The sequence below is a fragment of the Gavialis gangeticus genome, unplaced genomic scaffold, assembly GCF_001723915.1.
Source record: "Gavialis gangeticus isolate Ggan-Ray unplaced genomic scaffold, GavGan_comp1, whole genome shotgun sequence".
NCBI lineage: Eukaryota > Metazoa > Chordata > Crocodylia > Gavialidae > Gavialis > Gavialis gangeticus.
This window is the reverse complement of record NW_017729032.1, coordinates 144,647,471-144,662,154: the sequence shown is the minus strand read 5'-3', so window position 1 is coordinate 144,662,154 and position 14,684 is coordinate 144,647,471. Positions and strand designations below refer to the sequence as shown.

At 41.7% G+C, this 14,684-nt stretch overlaps 1 long non-coding RNA gene across 1 annotated transcript; it reads right to left on the bottom strand.

The window, feature by feature from the left end:
* Positions 1-733: 733 nt before the first annotated feature.
* On the bottom strand, positions 734-12,036 carry LOC109303478. Its single transcript, XR_002099133.1, has 3 exons — positions 11,944-12,036; positions 11,663-11,724; positions 734-1,012 (listed from the first exon to the last, which is right to left on the bottom strand). It is a non-coding gene; the product is annotated as an uncharacterized LOC109303478 (long non-coding RNA).
* Positions 12,037-14,684: the final 2,648 nt, after the last annotated feature.

Below are 14,684 nucleotides of genomic sequence, written 5' to 3'. Positions count from 1 at the left end.
GGCTGCTGGCCAAATCTGGTCCATGAGACAGGGGTTGAGCACCCCAGGTTTAGCATCAATGAAGCAAGGTACCCAGAAACTTCATTTTTAGGACCCAGAAAGTGATCCGGGATTTGTTACCCAAGGAAGGAGACCTAGTCCATCTCTATTACAACCCTTTGAGCAATAAGACACCCTTCCTTATATGGGTAATACAGATCTCCTTCGTGGCAGTGACTCTCTTTACATACACTCATAAAAATTTTGTTCAGTTAAATACACTGCAATGAGGGGAAGAAAGGCTGTAAAGATTGTAACAGGCTTTCTGCCAGTGTGAAAACTAATTTATTATTACCACCACCATTCTAACAAGAACTTGCATTAGCGATGGAATAGTCTCCTTCCTTGGGTAAGAATAGGTATTTTCCTCACACCTAGCTGTTCTACTTGGGGAGGACAGCTTTAACTTACTGTTGTGGTACCTTAACCCATCTTCTGAGCACCCTAGCTATGTTTGCAATACACATGTCACGATTTATGTAATGGTTCTTCTGTTACCTGAACATAAAAATCCTATATCTTCTGAATCTTTGCATCTTTCTAGCAGTATCTTTGCATCTTTTCTGCATCTCTAAGTTTTAAAATATTCAGGAAAGACTTCTCACTTTCTTTTTCCAGACAGCATCAGAATCAGAATAGTAGAGGTATTAGTAGAATTTCAGAGCCAAAGCCAACAAGGGATCACAAGTTCAACTTTATCTAAAGGTAGCTGTTTAATGTTTCACATGCAACAGTAGAAGTTTAACAACTCCAATCAAATGTTAGTAAAAAGACAAATAAAGTTAATCTTTGGTTGGCTAAACATGCTTCATCTGTATTGATTACTGCAGCCTTCATGCAGAGGAGTCTCAGCTTGAACAACAGATGTCTCACTTACATAAAATGCCATTTAATTGTTCCACATGAAAGGTCAAGACGTTTTAGTGCCTACAGACCCACAGGATTGGACTTGATCGCTCTGTCATCTGGAGCACTGCAGAACCCAAGAATTAACTGTTCAAACTGTAATCTTTAGCTGTGCTAAACTCAGGATTTGAATGGTTCTCAGAAACCAATAATATGATTGCTTAAATAAAAAAAAAGGGAACACCATAATTGTAGTCTGAAGGTCCTTGTGAGCACTGCCTTGCTTTGGATCTGTGAATACGGCCACATAACTTAGGAATAGCCTTATCCTACTTGGAAAAAGAATTACAAATAGAATGAGATTGTTGGATTATATTTTAACGGTGCCCCACAATATTAGCACTGTTAGTAGGGGTGTGCAAAGTGGACCCTATTCAATCGGATTTGGCCTGAATCAGGGACAGTGATTCAATTCATTGATTCAGATCACTGTCCCTCATTCGATTCGGCTGAATCCGAATCTGAAGATTCAATGCTGATTCAGAGAATCAGATTTGGACAGCTTTAAATTTTTTTCTACATACCTCAAGGTACCAGCACAGCTCATGAACACTGAGATGCTGGGGCAGATGGAGAGTCTCACAGGAGTGTGGGGGGCTCCCCACATGCTCGGCAGCAAACCTGGAAGCTGACCGGAACTACTTCCGGTCCACTTTCAGGTCCACTGGGGAGCACACTGTGGGCCCCCCCATGCACCCCTGGTACAGCGATCAGCCGCAGGGGACCCCAGGTGCCCCCCCTCAGACCCAGAAGTCACTAGTCGCTGAGCCAGGGGGCACTGGGGAGGGCCCCTGCACGCTCCCTGGTGGACCCAGAAGTGAACTGCCAAGGACGCTGGGGAGCCCCCCGTGCTTCTGTGGGACACTCCATGCACCCCAGCATCATAGCATTCACAAGCCACCTGCTACTTTGAGGTATGTAGAAAAAACATTTAAAGCTATGTCTATGTCCGAACCGCCAAATCTTTCCAAATCTCTCCAAACAGATTCAGAAGGTTCCGATTAGATTCAAGAAGATTAAGTGTCCTCTGATTCAATTTGGATTTAGAGATTCAGCCACTGAATTGGGCCAAATCTCCGCTGAGTCGAATCAGGGTCCAAAGCTTTGCACAGCCCTGTTAAGTGTGCAAACACCTACATGTGATTCACAAGATACACCCAGAGATTTTGAATAGGAATTAATAGGATCAAATATTCTGACCTGTTGTGATCTTTCAAGTACTTTGCAACAGAAGAATTTCTCTATTATTTCTCTGTAGCCAAGGAATGAGTGAAAGCTAAGTTGGCATTTTCCAAGGGGGCCTTTGAGTCTAAAATGTTTGAGAAGTACTGCTCTAGAGGAAGACTATCATTTGTGCCAACCATTCCCTTACATCAGGATGGATCTGGATGGAAGACAGGAGTGTATCAGGAACAGGCTGGGGGTGGAGTTATATGGGAAGTGCATGGCAAAGCAGAACTTGACTATGTCAGGTCTTCCTGTAGTATAAGGCCCCATTATAGTCCTAATGCCAGTGATGGGAGTCAGAGTAGACGTTATGCTCCTCTGACTTATAACAGGGTCATGCAGGAGGGATCAAGGAGTTTCGGCTGATGTGCTACAGATTTTGCTTTCCAGTGCCTTTGAGCGTAGCTTTATATAGAATCAGGACCCCCCATGAACAAAATAGGAATGCTGGTAGCAAGCCATGGCTAACAAGAAGCATGAGGAGATAGAGGTCCTCACTCTGCCTGAGATCCATCTGCACAGACCCTTTATCAAGTGCTAAAGAGGTCTGTATGGGCCTGCTTGGGCAAAACCCTTTGTAGAGCTGGGTCCAGGGTTAGTTAATGTCAGGGTTCTGGATCAGTTGGACTTTCTTCCCCGTTACTCTATCATTCATCCACCCTGCTACTCTTTAGAATAAAAAATATTTTGAAATATAAAAGGCCATGGTGTGGCTTTCTGCACCACTGAATGGTGCCTGGTATTAATAGGAGACTATACATCCCATTTTGGCCAGGACACTCTTGGATTCTGTAGGCCAGTCCTGGCCAATTGGTCAAAAGTCCTGGGCTGGAGTCTGAGTCCGGCAGGGAGGCAGAGTAACATGGTGTACCAGGCAGATGGCCAGGCAGGCACCATTGATGCTGTGCAGGAGAAGGGTGGAAAAACTGGGGCAGGGGCTACCCTGCCCACATGTGACATGTCCTTGCTTCCACGCAGCAGCATTGGTGCCTGCCCGGCCACCTGCCTGACATACGATGCTGCTTCTCTCCACCGATCTCTCCACCGGGCTCTAGCCTGGGACTTCTGACCAACTGGCCAGGACCAACCTATGGAATCCAGGAGTGTCCCAGTGAAACCAGGATGTATGGTCACCCTAGGCATTAAGCAAGTGACTCTGCCTGTTTGAAAAGCAGATCGTAAAAAGGAAACACCTAGCAAATCACCTCCTTTTGTAAATTTGAGTTCATACTGGTGTTTAAAATTTGTTTCCTACAAATCATTTGCAGCACTATTCCTTCTAGAACTTTATCCTCATAAAAACTATATATTCCAGAGTTTTATGGAACTGTATGTAAGAAAAGCAAATGGGTGAGGGGCAGCCTGTATGCATCATTCCTATGACATAAAACAGTGGTCAAAAGGTTTTTACTGTGAGATTCATAAGCAACTTATGTAATGGAATACTCTTTCTCTGTGTCTTCATAAATACCATCAATCTATTTCATTATAAATCAGATATTCTAGTTATGTTATTTCCCCAGGATATCCAGTTAATGCTTAATGCTGCTCCCATTAATGTCAATGGAATTTTTGCCATTAACTCTGTAGACCATGAATTGGTCTGTGCAGCATGACCTATGGGTGACAAACAGCACTATAACTAGATCAAACATATCAAACTATCCAAAGCTTAACCAAATTGCAGGGAAAGTGTGGATGTCAGGCTTAGCTATTTTCAGGGAACCTGAGTTAAAGCTGAAGACATATGACTGAACAGCAAGCTAAGGGCCTGTATCCTAAATACTCTGTATTACAATCGCACCCTAGAACATTAATAACTAAGGTGACCAAATATATTACTAGTTATTTTGCTATAATAAAGCTATTTTTGTTAACAGTTTCAAACGATTATAGTCACAAAGGCAGCCTTGAAGATGGAAAGAGCAAAGCAGCCTTGTCAGGCCACAGGCCATAGTTAATAAATAACTGACCAAGGCCAAGGGACAAGCCAAAATGGGAGATAAGAAACCTTTTCTTCTGCTATCTCAAAAATATAAATTTCAATTGATTAACAAGCTCTTGATTAAAGTAAAGATTACCAGATGATTAATAGACGAGTCAGATGACCTTAAAAAAAAGAGCCTTAGCTAAGGTGATCCCTTGACCCCTTTCCCAGAGCCACTAAAATCTGGTTCCATCCAGTTTAAACAATCCAAGTGAAACAAAGAAATTTAAATAAAACCAATCGGAGATTAATAATTAGCATGCCAAATCAACCATCTATAAGTATTGGGCCTGGGGCAAGTGACAAATTGGACCTTTCCTAAAGCCCAGCAGAAAAAAAACAACTCAGTGAGACTGCCCAGGAAAGCAGACCTGCTCTTCCTGAATCCAAGGCTATGTAAGCATTGTCTTTATTAGTACCAATAAGTCTTTGCTATTGTGTGTCCTGATAAAGCTTTCAAGTAGTGACTGGAATGGTTTCATTGATCACTTCTAACCACAAGTTAAATCAAGGGGGGAAACTTCAGTAGGAAATGGGATTGGACCTGCAGAAACAGTCTCTTTGCTATATTGATACACCCCTGGTGTTGTCTGCATGTTCAATATTCTGTATGCTTTGTAGTCCAAATAGTCTATGACTGTGTCTAATCACTGGGTTTTTAATGTTACTGTCATTAGCTGAACATAGTTTTAATACTTTACAGGATTATAAATAATGGTGACTTTCCTCCCACCTTGCATCCCACAGTCTAACTTCATGAGGGTTCTTATGGCCTATAGTTTTTTTTATAAGTGACTACTATGCCATCTGAGCAAGGGCACCAAAATCTGTAAATGTTTATTAGAATTTTCTATTTTGTCCCCCGTGGTTCTAAATCAGATTTAATTGACTAATTCTTTTTTATCCCGCCTACTGTATGCCTGACCTATTATTTTTACAAAGGAATTCCCAGAAACAATACTCAAAACCAAAGGTGAGATCCTGGTGCATGTCATCTTCATATTGTCTTTCCAAAAGTACTAGGAAAAGCTGCAGGAGTCCAAATCTACTTTTTCACCTGAAGATTCATGCTCACAGTACCAACATTATATATTAATGTAGCTGTGCCTCCAACACATGCAACGCCTAGTCAGTTTTATATAAACCATAGGTTCCAGTACCCATTCCACAAGAGAAGGATCCTTAAGTAAAAAAATCTCCACAAAGTGAAAGTTAATGGGGTAAAAGTGCTTTACTGAATAGAAATGGACTTCAGCATGTGCTCAAGTGCTTTGCTGAATTTTATCACTCCATCCATCACCCTTACCCTTACTATTTTACTTAGTATTTAGTTTAGTTATGTATAAATGTATCTTATGTTACCCCCCCCTTGGGTTCAGAAGTGTTAAGCAGAGAGGAACGGGGCCATTCCAAGCCCAAGAACACCAGACCCAGGGAGCTGGGTTGGACTATGACCCCCAACCTGCTTCAGGACCTGCCAACAAGATGCCACCAGCCAATAAGAGATGGAGTAGGTGGGGTTATGTAAAGCCCATGAAAATAAAAAACAGGGGACAATGGTTTGATCAACAGCTTCCAGGCTGCTTTGAGAGCTAGCAGAAGTGCAGGAAAGGGGGAGAATGAAGCTGTAACATGGTGGCCTTTTGCCCATAGCAGTGTGGATTGAGCAGGGGAGAGCCCTTGCTCCTTGATGTGCTCCAAACACCATTGATAGAGACCCCAGGGAGATTGTGGAGAAGTTTGGTCTGAGTACAGCTGGAAGAAGGATCAACTTCCACATAGAGGAGACCGCAGCAGGGAGAGAAGATGACTGCTGCTACAGAGCAGGACCTGAGTGAGCTGCTCTGAAAAGGCTGCAGAAGTTAGTGTAGTCAGTGTGATTGTAAAAGTACTTGTATTGTGGAAGTCCTTATCCCATCTGGGACAGCTTAGGCTGTACACAAAGTGAAGCTTCTAACCCCAAAAGGTCATTGTGGGACTGCTTGGACTTGGAGTTTTAAATTGCACCTTTTAAAGGGATAATTTTGTTACCAGGTTTCCATGCAGGGTTTCATGGTCATATTGCAGGCTGCATGTGTACAAATAAATACGACTTGTTTATACTCTGCTGTTAAACTGCTGTACTGTTGGGGAAACTGAGTCACTACAGCCACACACCTGCACCCCCTCACATGAGGGATTATACTTAAAATGGTCATTATGGGAAAATTGGACACAAACTATTTATTAATTAATGAATTAGGCCAGTATTAATGATCCTATTACACAGATAATAGAGCGTATGTTCTTTAGTAACGTGCACTCTAACACCTAGGTCCAAATGAGAGTAAAATGGAATATACATTTTGAGCTTAATTAATTTCATGTCATGTTTCAGGTTACCATGTAACCTTGGTGTCAATAAAGGAATTGCAGATTACAAGTAATTGGTTGGTACCTACAATGACACACTTCCTCCATAGGTCCTACAGAAGAAAATTAAGTTATTGGCTTAAAGTTACACAGACTGTCAGTGGCAGGATAGGGAAGTGAACCCAAGTATCCCAGGTTCTAGGCTAGTACCTCTGTCACTGAGCCATTTTCTTTCTATTTGAAGGGTTTTAGTTAGGGCAAATCATGCATGCCTTTACAGGTTCATTAGAAGAGGAAAATATAAAAAGAACTCTTCCAGATGGCCAGGAAGTTTCCAAGGAACAAAATTTTAATAACAAACTGGAAAATATGTTTTCAAAATTGTTGTTAAAAAGTATTGTTGGTTAGCTCCCCTGTGCTTCATTTCATCTCAGAGGTCCATTGCTTTTTAATTCAGAGTCAAAGGAAGACACTTTTACTTAGGAACCTGAAAATGAATTTAGAAGCCTAACCTTGGATACTCTAGTTTGAAAATGAAATCTAAATCTGCATATTATCATAAAAAAATAAAGGTAGAAGAAATCTCAAGAAGTAATTTACTCTATCCTGCCTGGAGACAGGATTCTTGACTCACGTTCGTCTAACCTATTTTTCAAAACCCTTGGTAATGAAGATTCTATATCTTCCCTAGATGTTCTGTTCCAGAGGTTGTAACTAAATCTCTCTTGTTGCATTTTAAGCCTCTTCTTTTTCTATCTCAAGTGAACCTTGAGTACAATTTATAGCATCTGCTTTGTAACAGACTTTTCCATACTTGAAGACTGTTATCTTGTCTCTCCTCAGACTTTTCTTCTGTAGACTAAGCAAAGTTCTTTCAGTCTTTCCTCCTGGATCATAAGTTGGTCACATACAGCCTGTGGGCCATATCTGGCCTACAGAGCACTGGATCCAGCTAGAGGGCTTTGCCTGTGCCTACACCCATGCCTGCACTGCAACCAGGCAGCAAGAAGCTGTGCTGGAGCCGGGCAGCTTCCAGCTGTAGCCACACTGCTGCTGCTTGTCCTCACCCTCCTCGGCTGCCCAGTAGGCTCAGCTTCTAGCAGGGGAGGAGTTGTGCTGGGGATGGGCAGCTTGAAGCTGCACCTGTGCTGCAGGTAGGAGGTGGGAGGAGGTCTACAAGGGAAGTAGGGAGAAATGGAAAGAGTGCAGACACAGTTTGCAGCTACCCAGCCCTAGAGGGTACTCTTACACTACAGCCAGGGAACAGGGGGCTGAGAGAACTGGTGGCAGTGTGGGTACAGCTCCCAGTTGCCTGGTCCCAGCATAAGCACAGAGAAAGTCCCCTGCCGCTGACACACTGCTAAAGCCATCTGGGCCACATAGGACCAGAGCCATATAGTTCATTGCTAAAGGCTGCCTGCCTCTGTCCTAAACTGTTCTCCTGATGTCTGATCATTTTTTCTCTCTACTCCTGAGAGCTTCAAATTTGGTTCAGGTTTTTCTTGAATTGTGGTACCCAGAACTAAACAGCTAAGTCTCAGCCAGTGCTGAGTAGAATGGAAGGATGACTTCACATATCTTACATATGTTACTTCTGTTTATACATCCCACAATGATGCTTGCTATTTTTACAGCAGTATGACATGAACTGAAGTTCAGTCTGTGATCTACTATGACCTTTTCTGCAGAACTGCTGCCTACCCTCTTATTCCCTATTTGGAATTTGTGGCTCTGAGCATGTGACCTCCTTCCCTCACCAGTCCCAAGGGACACTCAAACCCACCTGTGAGGTTCAGTGGCTCCCAGAGTCTTTGCAGCTGGGGTGCAGTCTGTAACATGGGACTTGTGCATGCCTCCATGCAGCACTATGTGCACCAGCTTTTGGGGTGCCTCTTTGAGGCAGGCTGCCCATGTGCCTGCAATGGCCGACACAAGGAGGCAGGCAAGGAAGTGACTTCAGTAACCCTCTTTTGAGCCATGGAAGGCAAGGTGCAGGAAGGATCAAGTTGGGAGGGAGTGGATTAACTGGATAGTGGATTTTGAAGTCCTGGTTCTCAGGACTACTGTGCTTGGCTGTAGTAGTCTGTGCCTCACTGCAGAAATCTTTATAGAGTAGCTATCACCCACTTCCAACAATGTTCTGAAAGAACCACATATATTTCCAGTAGCATGTCCTGCAAGTGCTACACCAGCTTCAGTGAAACTGCAAGCCAGATTCTCTCCTGTAGACAAAAACTCTCCTTTTCCATTCTCTAAAGAGGCACTGAGCCCCTAGACTCTTGGATAGCTTTACAGCATAGAGCCATGGTCAGTTGTCAGTTGTGTGATACTGGGCATCTTTGATGTTATGTATGATGTGATTAAGGGGCACCTCTGGGAGAACATCCTCTGGCTGGGTCTCATAGCATGCTGGGATGAAGCAGAGTCTTGCAATATTACAGTAATGGATCTGCCATCCCCCGCAGGGTTACGCTTTCCCAATGGACTGGGTGTACCCCAGCCTCTATTGTCATAGCAATGAGTGCTTTTGGTCAGTGCAAATAAGTCTTCCAAGTTCCCACCCAGGTTGTGGCTGAGTGCCTGTCATCAGTTGCTGTAGAGCACTCAGTCATGTTTTCAGAGGTGGTGAGGAAAGTGCTTGGAGGGCTTCCTGTCCTTGTGCTTTATGCAAAGGAAAGCCCTTTCATGTTCTAAAGCTGCTTCTAAAAAGGGAACATTGTTTGCCTTCTTCCTTTAACCCAGTGCATGACGGGCCAGGAGTATGTCATTCCTAAGGATGTATCCCAAGATGCTGCCTGTATCTTCAGACTGTGCACAGCCTGTGCTAATTCACAGTTTGGAGCACCTTCTTCAGTGAATGGGAAAAATATGCGTCTTCCTGAGTGTTATCAGATCACACCCTGAGCCCAGATCTGTTATTTTGAGCTTAGCAGGAGCCGAATCTGAGTTTTCCTAGGGCTTTTCTGTACCAAATCAGCAGCTGACCCCAGAAAAGATGGAACTGAACACTCCAGAGCCAGTAGTCTACTAGGGAGGTTGCTCCAAGCGCTTTCCTAGTGCCTCTTCTCAAACTCTTGACTTCTGGCTAACAGAAGCCCCAGCAGTAAAAATGTCCAGTTCTACAGTGAGTCAATGGTTTTGAATGGGGTGAATCATGCTCAGCCCTTTTCTTCCCTGGATATGCTGCTATCACAGTATAGATAAGCCCTTGGATGCACAATAGGATCTGGGCCTATGTTTGCTTTTTTCCTCCATGAATTCTCAAAGACAACTGCTAGGAGCTCTGAGATTGCTTCAGAGTATTCCTTGAGTATTCTAAGATGAATGTTACACAATTATAGATTCATAGAAAAGCAGAGATGGAAGGGATTTATTTAGGCTTAGCCAATTTGAAAACGTACCTATTCTTTCCCTGTTATCACCTTACTAATTGTGTTGGCATCTGCTCATTCTTACTGTTTTAAGTAAAGACTAAACGAAGACTTCAGCAAAAAAAAGGCATTCCACACGTGAATCTTTTGGTATCGTCTGTTATTAGCTTGCCCCCTCATTTAAGCAGTAGATCAACTCTTTCCTTAGTTTTCTTCTACTACTGATTTACTTTCAGAATGTGTGTTGTTACCTTTCAAGTCCTTTGCTGGTTGTACCTCCTTATATGCCTCAGCCTTTCTGATTTTGACATGCTTGTACTCTTCTCTTACACTCATGCTTAGCAATTTGACCTCCTTTCCATTTTTGTACAATTCCTTCTAAAGTTTCAGGTCATTCAAGTCTCATGACTGAGTCATGATCATATTTTACTGCACTTATGTACTGTGTCCTCAGAGTCCATATGTTTCTGGATCACAAAGACAAGGAAGTGTTTAAAATACAGCTATCCACATGCTCTAGAAAGAAAGGATTTACAATATAAGCTTACCAGAATTTGCATTTAAGTAGTCAGTTTTACATTTCAAAGCTTAATTGCATATACCTTGCTAATGTACTTCAGAATATAAAGATTATGATCTCTTTACCAGACTAAGACCTTGGCTTTACATAAATTTAATATAAACATTAAGTGTTATGCCTGAAAATTTCATTTTAATATTTTAATATATTGCCTACAGATTTTAAACCAACTGTAGTTCTTTAGCCCAGACAAAGATGTATAGGTAAGCATAATTTTATGAAAATTAGATAACTAATTTCCATACAAATATAAGAATGACATAAGATTTACTACCTGGATTCTCCATCAGTTTTGCTCCTGTATAAATGAAAACAAGCATTTTTTTAATAACTTGCCTTCATATTCCTACAGTGACTCTACATTTTTCTGAATTTACTCCTAGAGATGCTTATGTCAAGAAAAATAAGAAATTCAAATGCAATGAAATCCCCTATTAATTGCAAGCATGTCAGTTAACTATTTTCCATTTTCATTGATGTAACTGAACTACCAGTCTTGGTCAAGGAACATTTATATAATCTGTTTCTAAAGAAGGACTTAGTATAATAGCAAGAAAGAGTTTTTTTACTTTGATTGTAGCTATCTATATCCCTTCTTGCACAGTACATTTCTCCCTCTGGTCCCTACAACTCTCAGTAAGAGACTGAGAATAATGAGGTCTAACAGCCAAACATCAAGGTTTCCTTTTAATTAATAAAATGGAATCCTGCCCAAAAATATATTAGTACAATTATTACTTGTAGACCTACATAAAAGGAAATGCACAGGTCAGTCAGTGATACCAGTAATTTAGCAAAATAAAAAGCTAAATATGGTATTCAGAATATATATGTCAGTTCATAAATATTCCTTATTGCAGCCTGTCAAGTTAAAAAATTAAAAATCAATATATTTAATTAAAATAAAAGACCAGGATGCAAAGAGCTAGATCTAAGAAGAACAACACAGGAAAGAGGAGCATAATTTTCACTTTAGAAGTATGGCAGCTGACAGAACAGAAGCATCCCCACCCTTTCACTCCCTTTCTCTCCCCCAAATATTTACAGCCTTTTTGGTGCTGTTTGTCTTGTCTTAACTTCACTTAAGTTCTCTAACAAACAGGCTCTTAATAGCCCTGCTCATGGCTCTGACCTCTAGAATATCCACAAAGTAGCAGGAATTGCAGATATGGAAAGTGGTGAAGGTAGAAAGAAACTCACAGTAATCTTAACTGCACTTGGATCCACCAGAGATCTTCTCTATACACCTGTATTTTTCCATTCTAGATAAAGGAAAAAAACACAGGAAAATTGGAACTCTGGCATGCAGGTCACTAAAACATATAGAAAAAGAGGGGAAGTGTCATATTTTTGCAAGAATACCTCCAGCCATGGTGTGTCAAAGGGAAACTGGCTTTTCAAGCTAACTGGAAGGAGGCGTAGTTGAGCAAAGCCAGGAGCATTCTGATCTGCTGGAGGAGTTGTTCTAAGAATGAACTTACCAGTAAGACAATATTCCTTTTTCTCTCTGCTTTTCAATTTGTTAAGATCTGTTCACAGCCAGGAGGACAATCTCACCCTGGCATAAAAAGAGACTCATAGGCTTCAGGAAGGTGTTAAGAGGGAACTTACTGCAGGAAGATCTAAAAAAGGAAGATGAGAATAAAGGTAATGTTCCCTTGTATTTCCTTTGCTGAACAGATTCACAAGTCATTAACAGTGACTGCCCCAGTTCTATATGCTGCCAAATACCTACGAGTGCTTCCCTGTGCAGCTCAGTATCAGATTCTCCACTGTCTTCCTTTCGACTGACAAAACAGCTCACGTGGGAAAAGGCCCACAGTAGGTACGCAGCAAGGAGATGGATAGCTGGGAACTTGGAGTTAATTATCCGCCCTGGTTGGGAGGATGGTATGTCCACTTTCATGTGTGCTTTTAATGTGGCACAATAGATTGCAATGGCAGTCCAGAAAGCACAGGCATTTGAGAGATCCCCTGTCCAACATATAAATGGAAAGCAGGGTTAAAATGACAAGCGAGGTTTTTCTGACTTCATTCTGGGACACCTGGTCTACATTTCTGTTCACAGGCTACTCAGGTTAGCAAACAGGAAACAGCTCTATGGTTTTTCTTTGCTTACATACTTCTTAGCTAATTTACCTTAGAGATTAATGCAATCTATTGGTACTTGTATAACTAGAATGGGTGTAGATTTCTGTTAAAGCCAGAAAACAAACTGCCAGGTGTGTGAATGAAAACAAAATCCAAGGTACACTGCCCCAAACAAAGACCCCCTGATTATACCCAACCTGAAAGTTAAGGCTTATGTAGTAATTTTGCTTAGTTTTTTTTTTACATTCACTACATAAGTCAGAAGAAAGAAAGCTAAAAGAAAAATATTATAGTTTGATCATCTTATATTCTTTGCTTGTTCTCTTTTGAACAACATGTTCCAGTATTCCTGTTGAGTCAGATCCAGAATTATCAAGGACTTAGCTTAAAAGCCAACATTTCTTTAAGTGTTTTACTTTTTGGTTTGTTCCTTGTTTCTAATCTGCCACCCTCCTGTTCATCTCAGCCCTCTGTCTGCCTTCACCTTCTCTGTTTTCTCCCTTTGCTTTCTTGCCACTGTCTCAGTAGCTTGTTCTGTCCAGTCATTATCCTGTACTTCCACCATGATTCCCCAGATTCCCACCTACTAGTTTAGTTTAGGGTTTTCATGAAGCTGCCCACTGCTGTGGTATCTGGACACCTTAATGCAAAATCACCAGTAATAACAAAGTTTCTTGTTAATTTCATGGAGAAAACTTTTTCTTTTCTAGCAAAAAAAAAAAAAGTCTGCTAGTAGTGGGGTGCCTTTGATTTTTAGGTTTGGGGTTTATGGAATGGTTGTGCCATTTCTTTTCGTAGAAGGCCTTTAAAAAGAAGGTGGCTTGCCAGGCAGACTCTGAGTTTTCCTCTTTTAGAAGTCAACAGGTTCTGAAGACAAGATCAGAGATCATAGTTTTCACTCACTTCAAGCATGTCTGTATCACAGCAGCAGCATGTATTGGCCGGGGCTTTTGCAAGCCCACCTTACCTCCCTACTCCTGCTGACATGTTACCAACCTAGAATTATGCTGGAAGGACCTCTGTCTATGGCTTGCTTGAGCACTGGCCCCACTTGCATGTTTCTGAGTTTGGAATGTGTCTTTGGGAGCAGGTGAACAAGGCAAGCTTGAGGATGCCCTGGCCAGGCCATGTCATCACCACAGTGAAGATATGCCCTAGATTCCACTTTGTGATCACCATTGCCCAAGAGGAGCATACCTGCCCATGGTGGGTCATACACAAAAAGCTGGCCTGTGATGTAGCAGGAGTTTGAACCTTTGCAAGTCAGGTCCAAAGCCTTTAACTGGCATGAGACAGTGACTGGTAGCCAGCAGAGGGAGTAGAACATGACCCTGACATCCTACGTCATGGAGAAAGCAAGTACAGTAGTCACCTTCTGCATCAGTAGGAGCCCATGCACTGTCTCCACCTTCAGCTTCAGACACAGTAAATTACAGTAATCCAGCCTGGAGATGAATAATACATTGATTACTGTGGCCAAGTCCCCTCCTGAGAAAAAAGAATGACGTTTCTTAATAAGACAGGAATGAAAGAAGGCATTTTCCAATGCCAATGCTATCCAGTCCTCTGAGCTTTGTGAGGAGTTAAAGAGGATTTACAATTGGGGCATACATGCCTTTAGAAGGTGAAGACGTTGTCTAAGGAAGTTTTCTCAAAGCTTTTCCTCTACCTGGCCAGCATCACTTTAGTTTTGTTTGGGTTCAGCTTGATACACATGCTGTTCATCCAAGCAAGCCTAGTTTGTAGACTTTCTGATTTCTTAGTGGTTGCAAGAGGTAAGAATGAGAGCTGAGAATCACTGCCATAGAGTTGCCTGCTAAACTTGTGGCATCTGTCTCTCACAGTGTCTTATACAGATGTTGAAGAGAAAAGGGGATTTAAACATTCCCCTTTCATATAAACATAACTTTGTTGAGATCAATATATTGCAGCATCATGCTAGTGAATAACAACCAGAAAGTGGAAATGAATAGAGACTGAAGGTAAGTAAAAGTTAATGATCAACAAAAGTTAGTTTTCCTTCTCCAAATTGACTAAAGGGCAAGATATAAGCTGTTCTATATTGCACCAGTATAGTTTTAAAAAATATAAATGATAGAGTACAGTATAATTTTAAAAACTTCCCTCAGGG